The 15,721-nt window shown below is 39.9% G+C and overlaps 1 long non-coding RNA gene across 1 annotated transcript in view; it reads left to right on the top strand.

Annotated features, from left to right (window-relative positions):
- The window catches only part of LOC118353665 (uncharacterized), a 176,468-nt gene that overhangs the window by 122,946 nt on the left and 37,801 nt on the right, over nucleotides 1-15,721 (top strand). The gene's annotated exons all lie outside the window — the stretch shown is intronic.

Here is a 15,721-nt window from a genome sequence, read left to right as displayed (position 1 = left end):
ATATGGTATGATACCTGCTCTTGAAGATCTTAGTCTAATAGACCTAGATTATTACCAAACAAATGTGTTTTTTTTTAAAGTCCAGAGTGGTGTAATAGACTGCAAGAACACTATTAATCCTTGTGAGTTGTCAGGGCATGTTGTATTAGTCAGGGTCTCTGCTGGAAACAGATAGTATTCAAATTGGGTAATCTGAAAAAAGTTTAATGAAGGTACTATTTACAATATGGGGCAAGGTATAGGGAAACCACAGAGTTAGTGGAATACCTCAGAAGATGTTCACAACAAGGTGCTATCACTACTAAAGGAATAAGGGAAGAGAACAGTAACTGGAACCTGGAGAGAAAGAAATTGTGATTTTTAATGGAGAACATGGCCACCCATAGTGACCTCACAAGGAGTCAAATAAATATCCTGGCCTTTCTCTTTTACTGCCCTCTGATCTTCTGGTAGTGCTCTTCTCATTGTCTGAACTTAACGGAAGGCAGAGAGTGAGGAAACCCATTGATGTAATTTATATAGATCATCCTCCCAGGATACAAAGCATGTGGAGAATAGTGGAGAGTGAATTGTGGGAAGCAGCTGGGGAAAGGAAATGGAGGTATTCCAGAACATATATACATATATATGCATACTCACTAAAGGTACACACATGTACACCTATATACACATACCTTAAATACACATGTATATATAGTCAAGCTTATATCTGCATGTAGTGTCTGTATTCTCCTCTTTTTGCTGAGCATATCTCTGGACATTTTAATATTTGTAAAAGACCAGACCTATGAGATCTGAGACCATTTATGTCTCCAGCACCTGGTAGTAGAGGCTGAATTAATTTTGGAATGAAGATGAATTTTAATTTTTAATTTTTTAACTTTTAATTTTTAAAAATTCTATTTATGAAAAAAAATTCTATTTATGTATTTGAGAGAGATCACAAGCAGGGGAGAGGGGTAAAGGGAGAAGCAGACTCCCCACTAAGTAGGGAACTCAATGTGGGGCTCAATCCCAGGACCCTGGGATCATGATCTAAGCCAAACGCAGATGATTAACTGATTGAGCCACCCAGGTGCTCCTGAAGATGAAATTATAATAAATGTGATCCCATGGATCATTTTTCTCTCCCAAGTGGCATATGGACTAAATTATTTACAGATTAGGTAGTCATCATCAAACATTTCTAGACCACATCCACATGAGAATATGCTACTATGGGAAGAAATTTGAAATAGGAATTAGGAGATAGTTATTCAACAAACAATTTTGAACATGTATTGAGTTTCTGAGTTTGCTTCACTGGTTCAGCTGAAGGAAGGCACCAGCATGAGATTATAGGACATGAAGAGAGAGAGATTGGGATAGCTCTTCCCTGTTCGATACTGCTTCATGCCTTGTTTGTGGCTGTGGTTCAGTCTCTCCATGACTACAGCTTCCACTGGATGTCTCCTCCTTCATAGTTCCAGCTCTTATTGGTTTTTTTTTTTTTTGACATTCTTTACTTCCCTTTCCCTTTCAGTCCTAGGGTTGGTAATGGCTTCCAGCTATGACTCATGTCTGGGTGTCTCAACCTATCTTGTTGTTTCTCTTAACCCTACTTTACATCTGTAAGTAGTCCTTTATTAAAATCTCCTCATTGAATCATCTGACTAGAATTCTATTTCCCAGGAGAACCATTTGCTAAAAACTACCAAGCAGCTGAAAAGTAGATATGAGTGACTCTATTCCTAATATTATGATGGAAACAGTATGACAGGAAATGGCTTCTTTATTGTCCATAGTCCTGAGTCTTAATACTTAGAAAAAGAATTTTTCTTCCTCTATAATACTTATAATAGTAACACAAACACAGCTGACTTCTCTGGTTCCTGGGATATCAAGGATGTCATAAGCTATTCCTCTGTACTCTTTTTTAAAGATTTTGTTTATTGGGGGGGAGAGAGAGAGAGAGAGAGAGAGAGAGAGAGAGAGAAAGTGAGCACGCATGCCTTCAGTGGGAGAGGCAAAGGGAGAGGGTGAAGCAGACTCCCTGCTGAGTGGGCAGCCCAGTGCAGGCCTTGATCCCAGGACCCTGAGATCATGACCTGAACTGAAGGCAGACACTTAACCCACTGAGCCACCTAGGTGCCCTATTTCCTCTGTACTCTTTTAAAGACTCAGAATGTGAGCAATATGTGACCAATTAACTTTGCTCATTATGTATTTTTTAGTAACACAATAAATGAATAAAAAAGAAAATGTAGTACTTAGTTATAGGTAATATACTGGCATTTCATAGAAGGCAAAGATAAAGCTACTCTTGGAGGGTAATTCATCTCAAAGGCAAATTGATTTTCCTTGAGCGTCAAGCATAGCTCCCATGTAATCTTTCACTTTGATTAAATCTGTTTTTTATTTCCAAGGTGGTGATATGTACATTATTCTTTCACTCTTGTTTCCCCAGAGAAGAAATCCTCTAAAACTTGTTGATATATGTGAGAATCCCAATGTTAGTAGATTAAATTGGCCTCAATGAAATGGATTTGCTTTCATAACGTTCATCAGTGTAAACTAACCTGATATGGGATTGTCGTCTCTATCAAGACAGTGACTTTACTATCAACTTCTCCTCAAGTTCTTGCCTCATTATAAGAAGAAAAAAATAGGTCCCCAAATACTGGTTATACAACTAGTTAGTGGGCAAGCAAGGGAAGTGACTCAGGTTCAACATCCTCCTACTTAGAATCTGCATAGAAGCCAGACTCTCAGAACCAAATCATTTTACCCTACAAATCTCATTGTATTGCTTGGCTAACCTCTTTTAGAATGTTTCTTGAAATATCCAATTAATTTCCCTAAGAGGCTATTATATATCTGGTGGCTCTCCCTTATATTGATTCAGATTTGTTTTCTTGAAGCTTTCACCCATCGGCCCAAGTTCTGACCCTTGGGGTATTAAAGAACAAATCAAAGCCAGCTTCCATGTGACATCTCTTTAGATATTTGAATTTAGTTATCAAATGCATCTTGTTCCCACATCCTTCTCTAGATACAGTTTAATAGCCAAATTCTTTAAAATGTTTCTCATTTGTTATGGTTTTGGATACCTTGACCTCCAGTCTGTTTATCTCTATTTTCAAGTTCAAAGTGTGTTTCCTGGTGCTTATTAATGGCTATCTTAGTTGTGGCTGTGAGTGTGCTGCTATTTCTGGTTTTGCTTGGGGAGAGGCGCTGTTTTGACAGTGAATGGTAGATATTTCACATTATAATTTACATAGTGCTAGAAGAGACGGTAAGTGCAAAAAGAATTAAGGACCCTAGGGACAAATTGCTATTTTGACCTCATATATCCTATTTCCAGGGCTAAGATCAAATATATGTGTATCCAGAATAGAAGGCAGGGATGTCAGCAGGATAGTTTATGGTTTTTCTGTCTTGCCACCTGACTCTCATGAATTATAACACCCATTAGGATGACTGGAATATGGAACAAATGAAAACAACAACAACAACAACAACAACAACAACAACAACTGAGCTGAAATAGGCAATGACCAGACCATAATTTCTAAAGCTTACTGAGCACAGTCCTATAATGAGTTAATAATACAACTGGTAAAGGGCAGCAAGATATTCAGTTCAAATAAAGCTATTGAATTTTTTCAGATGATAGATTATTGTATTACACAAATGACCTTTTTGCCCTTGCTTTTCTTATAGTTTTACCTGATAGTTGTTTAGTTTTGCCTGTTTTTGAACTTTAAATAACTGGAATGATACTGCACAATATCTTTTGCTATTTCCTTCATTCTCTGGTTATTATGTTTTGGAGATTCATCTACGTCGTTATGTGTTAACTGAAGCGGATTCATTTTTACTGCTCTGTAGTATTCCATTTAACACATGTACCATAGTTTATTCTTACTATTGAAGGACATTTGGGTTGTCTAACTTTTTTTGATGATATAAGAGCACATTTGCTGCTATAAACTTGTACATATCTCCTGACGCACATGTGTGAAAGTTTCTCAAGATTAGTACCTTTATTTACTTTATAATTTTTAATTTTTATGTTGAAAAATTTCAGACCTACAGAGAAATTGCAAGAATGAATTAATCTGTATTTTAATTGTTATATTTGCTGAATTATTTGCAAGGAAATTATAAAAATACTATCTCTTCACCCCCTAAGTACTTCAGCATGTGTCTCCCAGGAATAAGACATTCTTTTACATAGCAACAATATAATTATACAACTGGGGACATTTATCATTGATACAATAGTATTATCTTAAACAGGCACACCTCATTTTACTGTGTTTCACAGATACTGCTTTCTATTACACACTGAAGTTTTGTGACAACTCTGTGTCAAGGGACTCTATTGGTGCCATTTTTCAAACAGCATTTGCTTTCTTTATGTAGCATTTTGGTAAATCTTGCAATATTTCATACTTTTTCATTATTATTATATTTGTTATGGTGATCAGTGATCTTTTTAAAAAATATTTTATTTATTCATGAGAGACACAGAGAGAGAGGCAAATACAAAGGCAGAGGGAGAAGCAGGCTCCTCTCAGGGAGCCCAATGTGGGATTGATCCCAGGACCCTGGGATCACGACCTGAGCCAAGGGCAGACACTCAACCACTAAGCCACCCAGGTGCCCCTAATCAGTGATCTTCGATGTTATTATTGTAATTATTTTAAGGTATTTGACCTATGCTGATATATAAGATAATGAACTTAATTAGTAAATGTTGGTGTATTCTTGCTGCTCCACGATTAACCTTTCCCCCATCTGTCTCCTTCTTGAGCTTCCGTATTCCCCAAAACACAACAACATTGAATCAGGGCAATTAATGACTCTACAATGGCCTGTATGTAAGTGTTCAAGTGAAAGGAGGAGTTGCACATCTTTTACTTAAATCAAAAGCTAGATATGATTAAGTTTAGTGAGGAAGGCATCTCAAAAGTCAAGACTGGCCAAAAACTAGGCTTCTTGCACCAAACTGTTAGACAAATTGTGAATAAAGGGAAAAGTTCTTTTTTGAAGATTTTATTTATTTATTTGAGATAGAATGAGAGAGAGAGAGAGAGAGAGAGAGAGAGAGAATGAGTTGGGGGGAGCAACAGAGAGAGAGGGAGAAGCAGACTCCCTGCTGAACAGGGAGTCCAATGCAGGGCTCGATCCCAGGACCCTGAGATCATGACCTGAGCCTAAAGCAGATGCTTAATCTACTGAGCCACCTAGGTGCACCCCAAAGAGAAAACTTCTTTTTTTTTTTAAATTTTTATTTATTTATGATAGTCACAGAGAGACAGAGAGAGAGGCAGAGACATAGGCAGAGGGAGAAGCAGGCTCCATGCACCGGGAGCCTGATGTGGGATTCGATCCCGGGTCTCCAGGATCACGCCCTGGGCCAAAGGCAGGCGCCAAACCGCTGCGCCACCCAGGGATCCCCCAAAGAGAAAACTTCTTAAAGGAAATTAAAAGTCCTACTACAGTGAATACACAAATGATAAACAAAAAGTCCTTATTGCTGATATGGAGAAAGTTTAAGTGGTCTGGATAGAAGATCAAACCAGCCACAACATACCTATAAGCCAAAGCCTAATCCAGAGCAAGGCCCTAACTCTTCAATTCTGTGAAGGCTGAGAGAGGGGAGGAAGCTGCAGAAGAAAATTTTGAAGCTAGCAAAGGTTGGTTCATGAGACTTAAGGAAAGAAGCCATTTCTACATTATTAAATATAAGGTGTAATAGCAAGTGCTGATCTAGAAGCTGCAGCAAGTGATCCAGAAAATCTAGCTAAGATAACTAATAAAGGTGGCTATACTAAATAACAGTTTTTTAGTGTAAGTCAAATAGCCTTCTATTGGAAAAGGATGTCATCTGGGACCTTCTTAGCTAGAGAGGAGAAGTCAGTGCCTGGATTCAAAGTTTCAGAGGACAGGCTGACACTTGTTAGGGGCTAATGCAGTTGGTGTCTTTTTTTTTTTTTTTCAGTTGGTGTCTTTAAGTTGATGCCAATGCTCATTTACTATTTTAAAAATCCTAGTGCCTTTAGGAATTATGCTAAATCTACTCTGTTTTCTACAAATGGAACAACAAAGCCTAGATGACAACACTTCAGTTTACAACATAGTTTACTGAATATTTTAAACCCTCTGTTGAGACCTACTGTTCAGAAAAAATTTCTTTTAAAATATTGCTGCTCATTGATAATGTATCTGGTCACACAAGGGCTCCCATGGAGATGTACAATGAGATTAATGTTATTTTCATCCCTGCTAACACAACATCCATCCTGAAGCTTATGAATCAAGAAGTTGTTTTGACTTTCAAGTCTTATTATTTAAGAAATATGTTTCATAAGTATTTCAATCAAATACTATTGATCTTCTGATGATACATCAGAAGGAGGATTACCTGCTTCTGAATTGTAGTTGACCATGAGTAATTGAAACCTTAGAAAGTAAAAGTACACATAAAGGGGAGAATTCTGTATGGGAAATTTCTGTATTCTTAATTTTGTTATGAATTAAAACTGCTCTAAAAATAGTCTCTTTTTTTTAAAAAAAGAACAGAGAGAGGAAAAATCTTGTGATCTTGGATTAGACAAATGCTTCTTATATATAATACCAAATACCTGATCCATAGAACAACTAATTAATAAAATGGACTTCGTAAAAGATAAAAGCATTTGCTTTTGTTTTTTTTTTTTGCAAATATCATTTTCTTTTTTTTTTCTTTTTTTATTTTTTTATTGGTGTTCAATTTACTAACATACAGAATAACCCCCAGTGCCCGTCACCCATTCACTCCCACCCCCCGCCCTCCTCCCCTTCCAACACCCCTAGTTCGTTTCCCAGAGTTAGCAGTCTTTACGTTCTGTCTCCCTTTCTGATATTTCCCACACATTTCTTCCCCCTTCCCTTATATTCCCTTTCACTATTATTTATATTCCCCAAATGAATGAGAACATATAATGTTTGTCCTTCTCCGACTGGCTTACTTCACTCAGCATAATACCCTCCAGTTCCATCCACGTTGAAGCAAATGGTGGGTATTTGTCATTTCTAATAGCTGAGTAATATTCCATTGTATACATAAACCACATCTTCTTTATCCATTCATCTTTCGTTGGACACCGAGGCTCCTTCCACAGTTTGGCTATCGTGGCCATTGCTGCTATAAACATCGGGGTGCAGGTGTCCCGGCGTTTCACTGCATCTGTATCTTTGGGGTAAATCCCCAGCAGTGCAATTGCTGGGTCGTAGGGCAGGTATATTTTTAACTGTTTGAGGAACCTCCACACAGTTTTCCAGAGTGGCTGCACCAGTTCACATTCCCACCAACAGTGTATGAGGGTTCCCTTTTCTCCGCATCCTCTCCAACATTTGTTGTTTCCTGCCTTGTTAATTTTCCCCATTCTCACTGGTGTGAGGTGGTATCTCATTGTGGTTTTGATTTGTATTTCCCTGATGGCAAGTGATGCAGAGCATTTTCTCATGTGCATGTTGGCCATGTCTATGTCTTCCTCAGTGAGATTTCTGTTCATGTCTTTTGCCCATTTCATAATTGGATTGTTTGTTTCTTTGGTGTTGAGTTTAAGAAATTCTTTATAGATCTTGGAAACTAGCCCTTTATCTGATATGTCATTTGCAAATATCTTCTCCCATTCTGTAGGTTGTCTTTGAGTTTTGTTGACTGTATCCTTTGCTGTGCAAAAGCTTCTTATCTTGATGAAGTCCCAATAGTTCATTTTTGCTTTTGTTTCTTTTGCCTTCGTGGATGTATCTTGCAAGAAGTTACTATGGCCGAGTTCAAAAAGGGTGTTGCCTGTGTTCTTCTCTAGGATTTTGATGGAATCTTGTCTCACATTTAGATCTTTCATCCATTTTGAGTTTATCTTTGTGTATGGTGAAAGAGAGTGGTCTAGTTTCATTCTTCTGCATGTGGATGTCCAATTTTCCCAGCACCATTTATTGAAGAGACTGTCTTTCTTCCAATGGATAGTCTTTTCTCCTTTATCGAATATTAGTTGCCCATAAAGTTCAGGGTCCACTTCTGGATTCTCTATTCTGTTCCACTGATCTATGTGTCTGTTTTTGTGCCAGTACCACACTGTCTTGATGACCACAGCTTTGTAGTACAACCTGAAATCTGGCATTGTGATGCCCCCAGATATGGTTTTCTTTTTTAAAATTCCCCTGGCTATTCGGGGTCTTTTCTGATTCCACACAACTCTTAAAATAATTTGTTCTAACTCTCTGAAGAAAGTCCATGGTATTTTGATAGGGATTGCATTAAACGTGTATATTGCCCTGGGTAACATTGACATTTTCACAATATTAATTCTGCCAATCCATGAGCATGGAATATTTTTCCATCTCTTTGTGTCTTCCTCAATTTCTTTCAGAAGTGTTCTATAGTTTTGAGGGTATAGATCCTTTACATTTTTGGTTAGGTTTATTCCTAGGTATCTTATGCTTTTGGGTGCAATTGTAAATGGGATTGACTCCTTAATTTCTCTTTCTTCAGTCTCATTGTTAGTGTATAGAAATGCCACTGACTTCTGGGCATTGATTTTGTATCCTGCCACGCTACCGAATTGCTGTATGAGTTCTAGCAATCTTGGGGTGGAGACTTTTGGGTTTTCTATGTAGAGTATCATGTCATCGGCGAAGAGGGAGAGTTTGACTTCTTCTTTGCCAATTTGAATGCCTTTAATGTCTTTTTGTTGTCTGATTGCTGAGGCTAGGACTTCCAGTACTATGTTGAACAGCAGTGGTGAGAGTGGACATCCCTGTCTTGTTCCTGATCTTAGGGGAAAGGCTCCCAGTGCTTCCCCATTGAGAATGATATTTGCTGTGGGCTTTTCATAGATGGCTTTTAAGATGTCGAGGAATGTTCCCTCTATCCCTATACTCTGAAGAGTTTTGATCAGGAATGGATGCTGTATTTTGTCAAATGCTTTCTCCGCATCTAATGAGAGGATCATATGGTTCTTGGTTTTTCTCTTGCTGATATGATGAATCACATTGATTGTTTTACGGGTGTTGAACCAGCCTTGTGTCCCAGGGATAAATCCTACTTGGTCATGGTGAATAATTTTTTTAATGTACTGTTGGATCCTATTGGCCAGTATCTTGTTGAGAATTTTTGCATCCATGTTCATCAGGGATATTGGTCTGTAATTCTCCTTTTTGGTGGGGTCTTTGTCTGGTTTTGGAATTAAGGTGATGCTGGCCTCATAGAACGAATTTGGAAGTACTCCATCTCTTTCTATCTTTCCAAACAGCTTTAGGAGAATAGGAAGGTTTCTTCTTTAAATGTTTGATAGAATTCCCCTGGGAAGCCATCTGGCCCTGGACTCTTGTGTCTTGGGAGGTTTTTGATGACTGCTTCAATTTCCTCCCTGGTTATTGGCCTGTTCAGGTTTTCTATTTCTTCCTGTTCCAGTTTTGGTAGTTTGTGGCTTTCCAGGAATGCGTCCATTTCTTCTAGATTGCCTAATTTATTGGCGTATAGCTGTTCATAATATGTTTTTAAAATCGTTTGTGTTTCCTTGGTGTTGGTAGTGATCTCTCCTTTCTCATTCATGATTTTATTAATTTGAGTCTTCTCTCTCTTCTTTTTAATAAGGCTGGCTAATGGTTTATCTATCTTGTTAATTCTTTCAAAGAACCAACTCCTGGTTTTGTTGATCTGTTCCACAGTTCTTCTGGTCTCGATTTCGTTGAGTTCTGCTCGAATCTTTATTAACTCCCTTCTTCTCTTGGGTGTAGGATCTATTTGCTGTTTTTTCTCTAGCTCCTTTATGTGTAAGGTTAGCTTTTGTATTTGAGTTCTTTCCAGTTTTTGAATGGATGCTTGTATTGCGATGTATTTCCCCCTTAGGACTGCTTTTGCTGCATCCCAAAGATTTTGAACGGTTGTATCTTCATTCTCATTAGTTTCCATGAATCTTTTTAATTCTTCCTTAATTTCCTGGTTGACCCTTTTATCTTTTAGCAGGATGGTCCTTAACCTCCACGTGTTTGAGGTCCTTCCAAACTTCTTGTTGTGATTTAGTTCTAATTTCAAGGCATTATGGTCTGAGAATATGCAGGGGACAATCCCAATCTTTTGGTATCGGTTCAGACCCGATTTGTGACCCAATATGTGGTCTATTCTGGAGAAAGTTCCATGTGCGCTTGAGAAGAATGTGTATTCAGTTGAGTTTGGATGTAAAGTTCTGTAGATATCTGTGAAATCCATCTCGTCCAGTGTATCACTTAAAGCTCTCGTTTCTTTGGAGATGTTGTGCTTAGAAGACCTATCGAGTATAGAAAGAGCTAGATTGAAGTCACCAAGTATAAGTGTATTATTATCTAGGTATTTCTTCACTTTGGTTAATAATTGATTTATATATTTGGCAGCTCCCACATTCGGGGCATATATATTGAGGATTGTTAAGTCCTCTTGTTGAATAGATCCTTTAAGTATGATATAGTGTCCCTCTTCATCTCTCACTACAGTCTTTGGGGTAAATTTTAGTTTATCTGATATAAGGATGGCTACCCCTGCTTTCTTTTGAGGACCATTCGAATGGTAAATGGTTCTCCAACCTTTTATTTTCAGGCTGTAGGTGTCCTTCTGTCTAAAATGAGTCTCTTGTAGACAGCAAATAGATGGGTCCTGCTTTTTTATCCAGTCTGCAACCCTGCGCCTTTTGATGGGGTCATTAAGCCCGTTCACATTCAGAGTTACTATTGAGAGATATGAGTTTAGTGTCATCATGATATCTATTCAGTCCTTGTTTTTGTGGACTGTTCCACTGAACTTCTTCTTAAAGGGGAATTTTAAGAGTCCCCCTTAAAATTTCTTGCAGAGCTGGTTTGGAGGTCACATATTCTTTTAGTTGCTGCCTGTCTTGGAAGCTCTTTATCTCTCCTTCCATTCTGAATGAGAGCCTTGCTGGATAAAGTATTCTTGGTTGCATGTTCTTCTCATTTAGGACCCTGAATATATCCTGCCAGCCCTTTCTGGCCTGCCAGGTCTCTGTGGAGAGGTCTCCTGTTACCCTAATACTCCTCCCCATAAAAGTCAGGGATTTCTTGTCTCTTGCTGCTTTAAGGATCTTCTCTTTATCTTTGGAATTTGCAAGCTTCACTATTAAATGTCGAGGTGTTGAACGGTTTTTATTGATTTTAGGGGGGGATCTCTCTATTTCCTGGATCTGAATGCCTGTTTCCCTTCCCAGATTAGGAAAGTTTTCAGCTATGATTTGTTCAAATACATATTCTGGCCCTCTGGCCCTTTCGGCGCCCTCGGGAACCCCAATTAAACGTAGGTTTTTCTTTCTCAGGCTGTCGTTTATTTCCCTTAATCTATCCTCATGGTCTTTTAATTGTTTGTCTCTTTTTTCCTCAGTTTCCCTCTTTGCTATCAACTTGTCTTCTAGGTCACTCACTCGTTCTTCCACCTCGTTAACCCTCGTCGTTAGGACTTCTAGTTTGGATTGCATCTCATTCAATTGATTTTTAATTTCTGCCTGATTAGCTCTAAATTCTGCAGTCATGAAGTCTCTTGAGTCCTTTATACTTTTTTCTAGAGCCACCAGTAGCTGTATAATAGTGCTTCTGAATTGGCTTTCTGACATTGAATTGTAATCCAGATTTTGTAACTCTGTGGGAGAGAGGACTGTTTCTGATTCTTTCTTTTGAGGTGAGGTTTTCCTTCTAGTCATTTTGCTCAGTGCAGAGTGGCCAAAAGCAAGTTGTATTGGGAAAAAGAGAAAAAGAGAGGAGAGAAAGAAGGAAAGAAAAGAGAAAGAGAAAAAAAGGGGAAGAAAAAAAAAAACGAAAGAAAAAAAAGAGAGAAGAAAAAGAGAAAGAAAAAGAAAGAAAAAAAGGGGGTGGGGGAAGGAAACAAATCAAAAAGCAAAACAAAACAAAACAAAACAAAAAAAAAAAACAAAAAAAAACAAAAAAAAAAAGAACCACCGGGGAGTATCTTCTGATTCTGTGTACTTTAAGTCCCTTGGCTTCTCCTGGAAGTTGTCCGTCTAGCTGGTGTTCTGGGGGAGGGGCCAGCTGTGCTGATTTTCAGGTGTTAGCAGTTGGGGGAGCTGCTGTGCCCCTGCCTGGTGCAGGGCTCAGTGGGGGTTGTTTACCCCGTGAGGCCGCAGGAGGAACAGCCCCAGTGGCGGGGCAGCTCTGGAAACCTGGATTCAGCTCCGGCAGGAACTCCGTCTGCAGGGCCTGGAGGCTCTGGGGCGGGGCCGCTGATCTGCTCAGCTCGGGGCAGGAGCGTCCTTGCTGTCCTGGGCCCTCCCGGCCTCTGCCTGTCCCGGGGGGAGGCGGGATCCTGGGCTGTGTCCCGGCGCCCTGTGCTCCGGAGCCTGCGCTGGTGGATTCGCGCTCCCGGCCCCGCAGCCCCCTCCGCGGAGCCGCCGCCCGAGCCCCTCCGAGCTGCTCCTGGAACCGCGCAGGCCCCTCTGCACGGAGCCTCTTCCTCTGCCCGAGCCCCTCCGAGCTGCTCCCGGGGCCGTGCAGCCCCCTCCGCGCAGCCCCCTCCGCGGAGCCGCCGCCCGAGCCCCTTCAGCTGCTCCGGGTCCCGCCGGGTCCCGCGGTGCGCGCTGCAGCCCTTAGGGAGCTCGGCGCACTCTCCTGGGCGCGCAGTTGCTGTTACTGTCCCGGGGAGCCCGAGGGCATCCCCGCCCTCCTGGGTCCTGCTCCAACTCCCCACGAGCCCCTTTCCGCCCGGGAAGGTCGGTGCAGCTCCTGCGTCTCCGGGACGGGGCTCTCCTGTCCTGGGGACACTCGCCCCGGCCTCAGCCCGGCTCCTCGCGGGGCCCCTCCCCCTTGGAGGCCTTTGTTTCTTTATTTCTTTTTCCCCGTCTTCCTACCTTGAGAGAAGCGCGAACTCTTCTCACTGTTGCATTCCAGCTGGTCTCTCTTTAATTCTCAGGCCGAATTCATAGATTTTCAGGATGATTGGAAGGTTTTCTAGGTAATTTGGTGGAGACAGGTGATTTGGAGACCCTACTCTTCCGCCATCTTGCTCCTCCCTAAGCATTTGCTTTTGAAAGATAGAAAATGAAAAGATAAGCCCTAGACTGGGTTAAAAAATATTTTTAAAATATTTTATTTATTTATTCATGAGAGACAGAAAGGGAGAGGCAGAGACATAGGCAGAGGGAGAGGCAGACTCCCCATGGGGAGCCTGACACAGGGCTTGATCCCGGGACTCTGGGATCATGACCCAGCCAAAGGTAGAAGCTTAACCACTGAGCCACCCTGAGATAAAATATTCACAAAATATTAACAAAGTATATATCTGAGAAAGGATTTATATGTAAAAAATATGAAGAACTCTTTAAAGCGAGCAATCCAGTAGAAAGTGGGAAAATTTGAACAGACTTCAAAGAAAGTATATCAATGGCAAGTCAGTACATGAGAAGATGCTTAACATCATAATTCATTGGGTAAAGTGCTAATTTAAACTATAGTAAGATACCACTTATATTTATTCTCATGACTAAGATTAAAAAGACTGACCAGGGGGTGCCTGAGTGGGTCAGTTAAGCAGCTGACTCCTAATTTCAGATCAGGCCCTGGGATTGAGCCTCACCTCTGTCAGGCTACACACTCAGCTGGGAGTCTGACTGAGGATTATTCCTCTCCATCTGCCCCTCCCCTGCTCTCTCTCTCTCAAATAAATAAATAAACCTTAAAAAAAAAAAAAGACTGACGAGGGTACCTGGTACCTCACCATGAATAGTGTATACAATTGAGGGTTTCTTCTTTACTATTTTTTCTGATCTTCACTTTAAGATGTATACTTTGGGATGCCTGGGAGGCTTAGTGGTTGAGCGTCTGTCTTCAGCTCAAGGCATGATCCTGGAGTCCGGCATCGAGTCCCACACTGGGCTCCTTGCATGGAGCCTGTTTCTCCCTCTGCCTATGTTTCTGCCTCTCTCTGTGTCTCTCATTAATAAATAAATAAAATCTAAAAAAATTAAATGTATACTTTTATTTTTGAGTTAAAACTAGAACATATGTTCATTATAGAAAACTTGGAAAATACAGAATAGTGTAAAGAAGCAAATAAGATTACCATAATCTTAATATCCTCTTGCAGTTTTTTTCCAATATATGTATGTGATTGAAACAAAAGTCATCACAGTGTATATACATAGTTTTGTATATTTTAATATAGTATGTACATTTTTCCTTGTAATACATATTTTTAGATGCCATTTTAATGGCCTTGTGATTTTACATGATACTGATTTACCATATTTTATTTTCTCAGGTGCTAGTGTGCAAATGATTATTTTCAATGACAATACAAAGCTGTAACTTAATTGTTCTATTTGGCATTACAAATGACTGACAGCACTGCTGAGGATCAAATGGAGGCAACACATGTAGAACACTTTGCAAAGGCATAAAAACAACTCTACAACTCTGAAAATGTTCTTATAAGTATTTCAGGAAGGTAAACATATCAAAAGTAAGAAAGGCAAAGTGGAATAAAGCTCTGTATTAAATGAAGTTTTAGAAAGGAACAGTTCTCTACACCGTTCTATAAGTGGGATAAGCACACAGTGAATTTTCTGAGACCATTCTGGCTTTACATATTTTTTCGTGTTGAACCTCCATTAACCTTCAAAATGTCAAAATTCTCAAATTTAAGCACTAAAACTGTCTCTCAGACCGCTTTTTGTATCTGAAAGCAGCAGAAACACCAGTGGATCATAACAATGGGATTAGAAAACAATTTTCATATAGGTTTGAAACAACCCAAAGTTGACCACGCTTTTATCTTCCTTAGCAGGTTATAAGTCCTGTCTAATGTTAAACAGTAATTATTATATGTATTTTAAAATATTATTCTTTTTAAAAATATTTTATTTATTCATGGGAGACACAGAGAGAGACAGAGACATAGGCAGAGAGGGAAGCAGGCTCCATGCAGGGAACCTGATGTGGGACTCGATCCCAGGACTCCGGGACCACACCCTGGGCCAAAGGCAGGCACTAAACCACTGAGCCATCCAGGGATCCCCTAAAATATTATTCAGTGAATATCATTGTGTAATTTTTAAAAGTTCTGTATTGTCAAGGACTCTATTTTTCAATGGCGGCCTTAACAATATCTCCCATTCTACATTCTCTTCTTACAATGTATTTTACCACTGTCTCACTGAGAAGTGGAGTCCATGTGTTCTCCTCCTGAAGCTGAGTGGACCTCTATGACTGTATGGACCAAAATGATACAGCAAAAGTGATGCCATGTTACTTTCAAGGCAAGGTCATAAAAGATGGTAGAGTTTTCATGTCTCTCTCTCCCTCTCTCTCTCTCTCTCTCTCTCTTCCTCTCTCTCTCTCTCTCTGTCTCTGGGATGCTTGCTCTTGGAATCCGACTGCTATATGGAGAGGACATACGTTCTTGTTCCGGCTAATAATTCCAGTTGAGGTCCCAGTCAACTGCCACCACAAACTACTAGACATGTGAGTGAGGAAGACATTGAGATGAGACCAAAAACTAGAATGTAGTCCAATGAGAAACTCGAAGCAAGAAATACCTAGTCGAGCCAAGTCAACCCCAGAAATATGAGAGATAATAATAGTAATAATAAATTATAATTGGCGGCTTATACCACCAAGTTATGCACTAATGCATAACCAGAGCTTTCATAAATAAATTAAAAAGCCATAAAACAGTCAATCTCCATGTATTGAT

The sequence above is a fragment of the Canis lupus genome, chromosome X (genome assembly GCF_003254725.2).
Source record: "Canis lupus dingo isolate Sandy chromosome X, ASM325472v2, whole genome shotgun sequence".
Taxonomy (NCBI): domain Eukaryota; kingdom Metazoa; phylum Chordata; class Mammalia; order Carnivora; family Canidae; genus Canis; species Canis lupus.
Note: the sequence above shows the minus strand (reverse complement) of the source record. Positions and strands in the feature narration are given on the sequence as shown.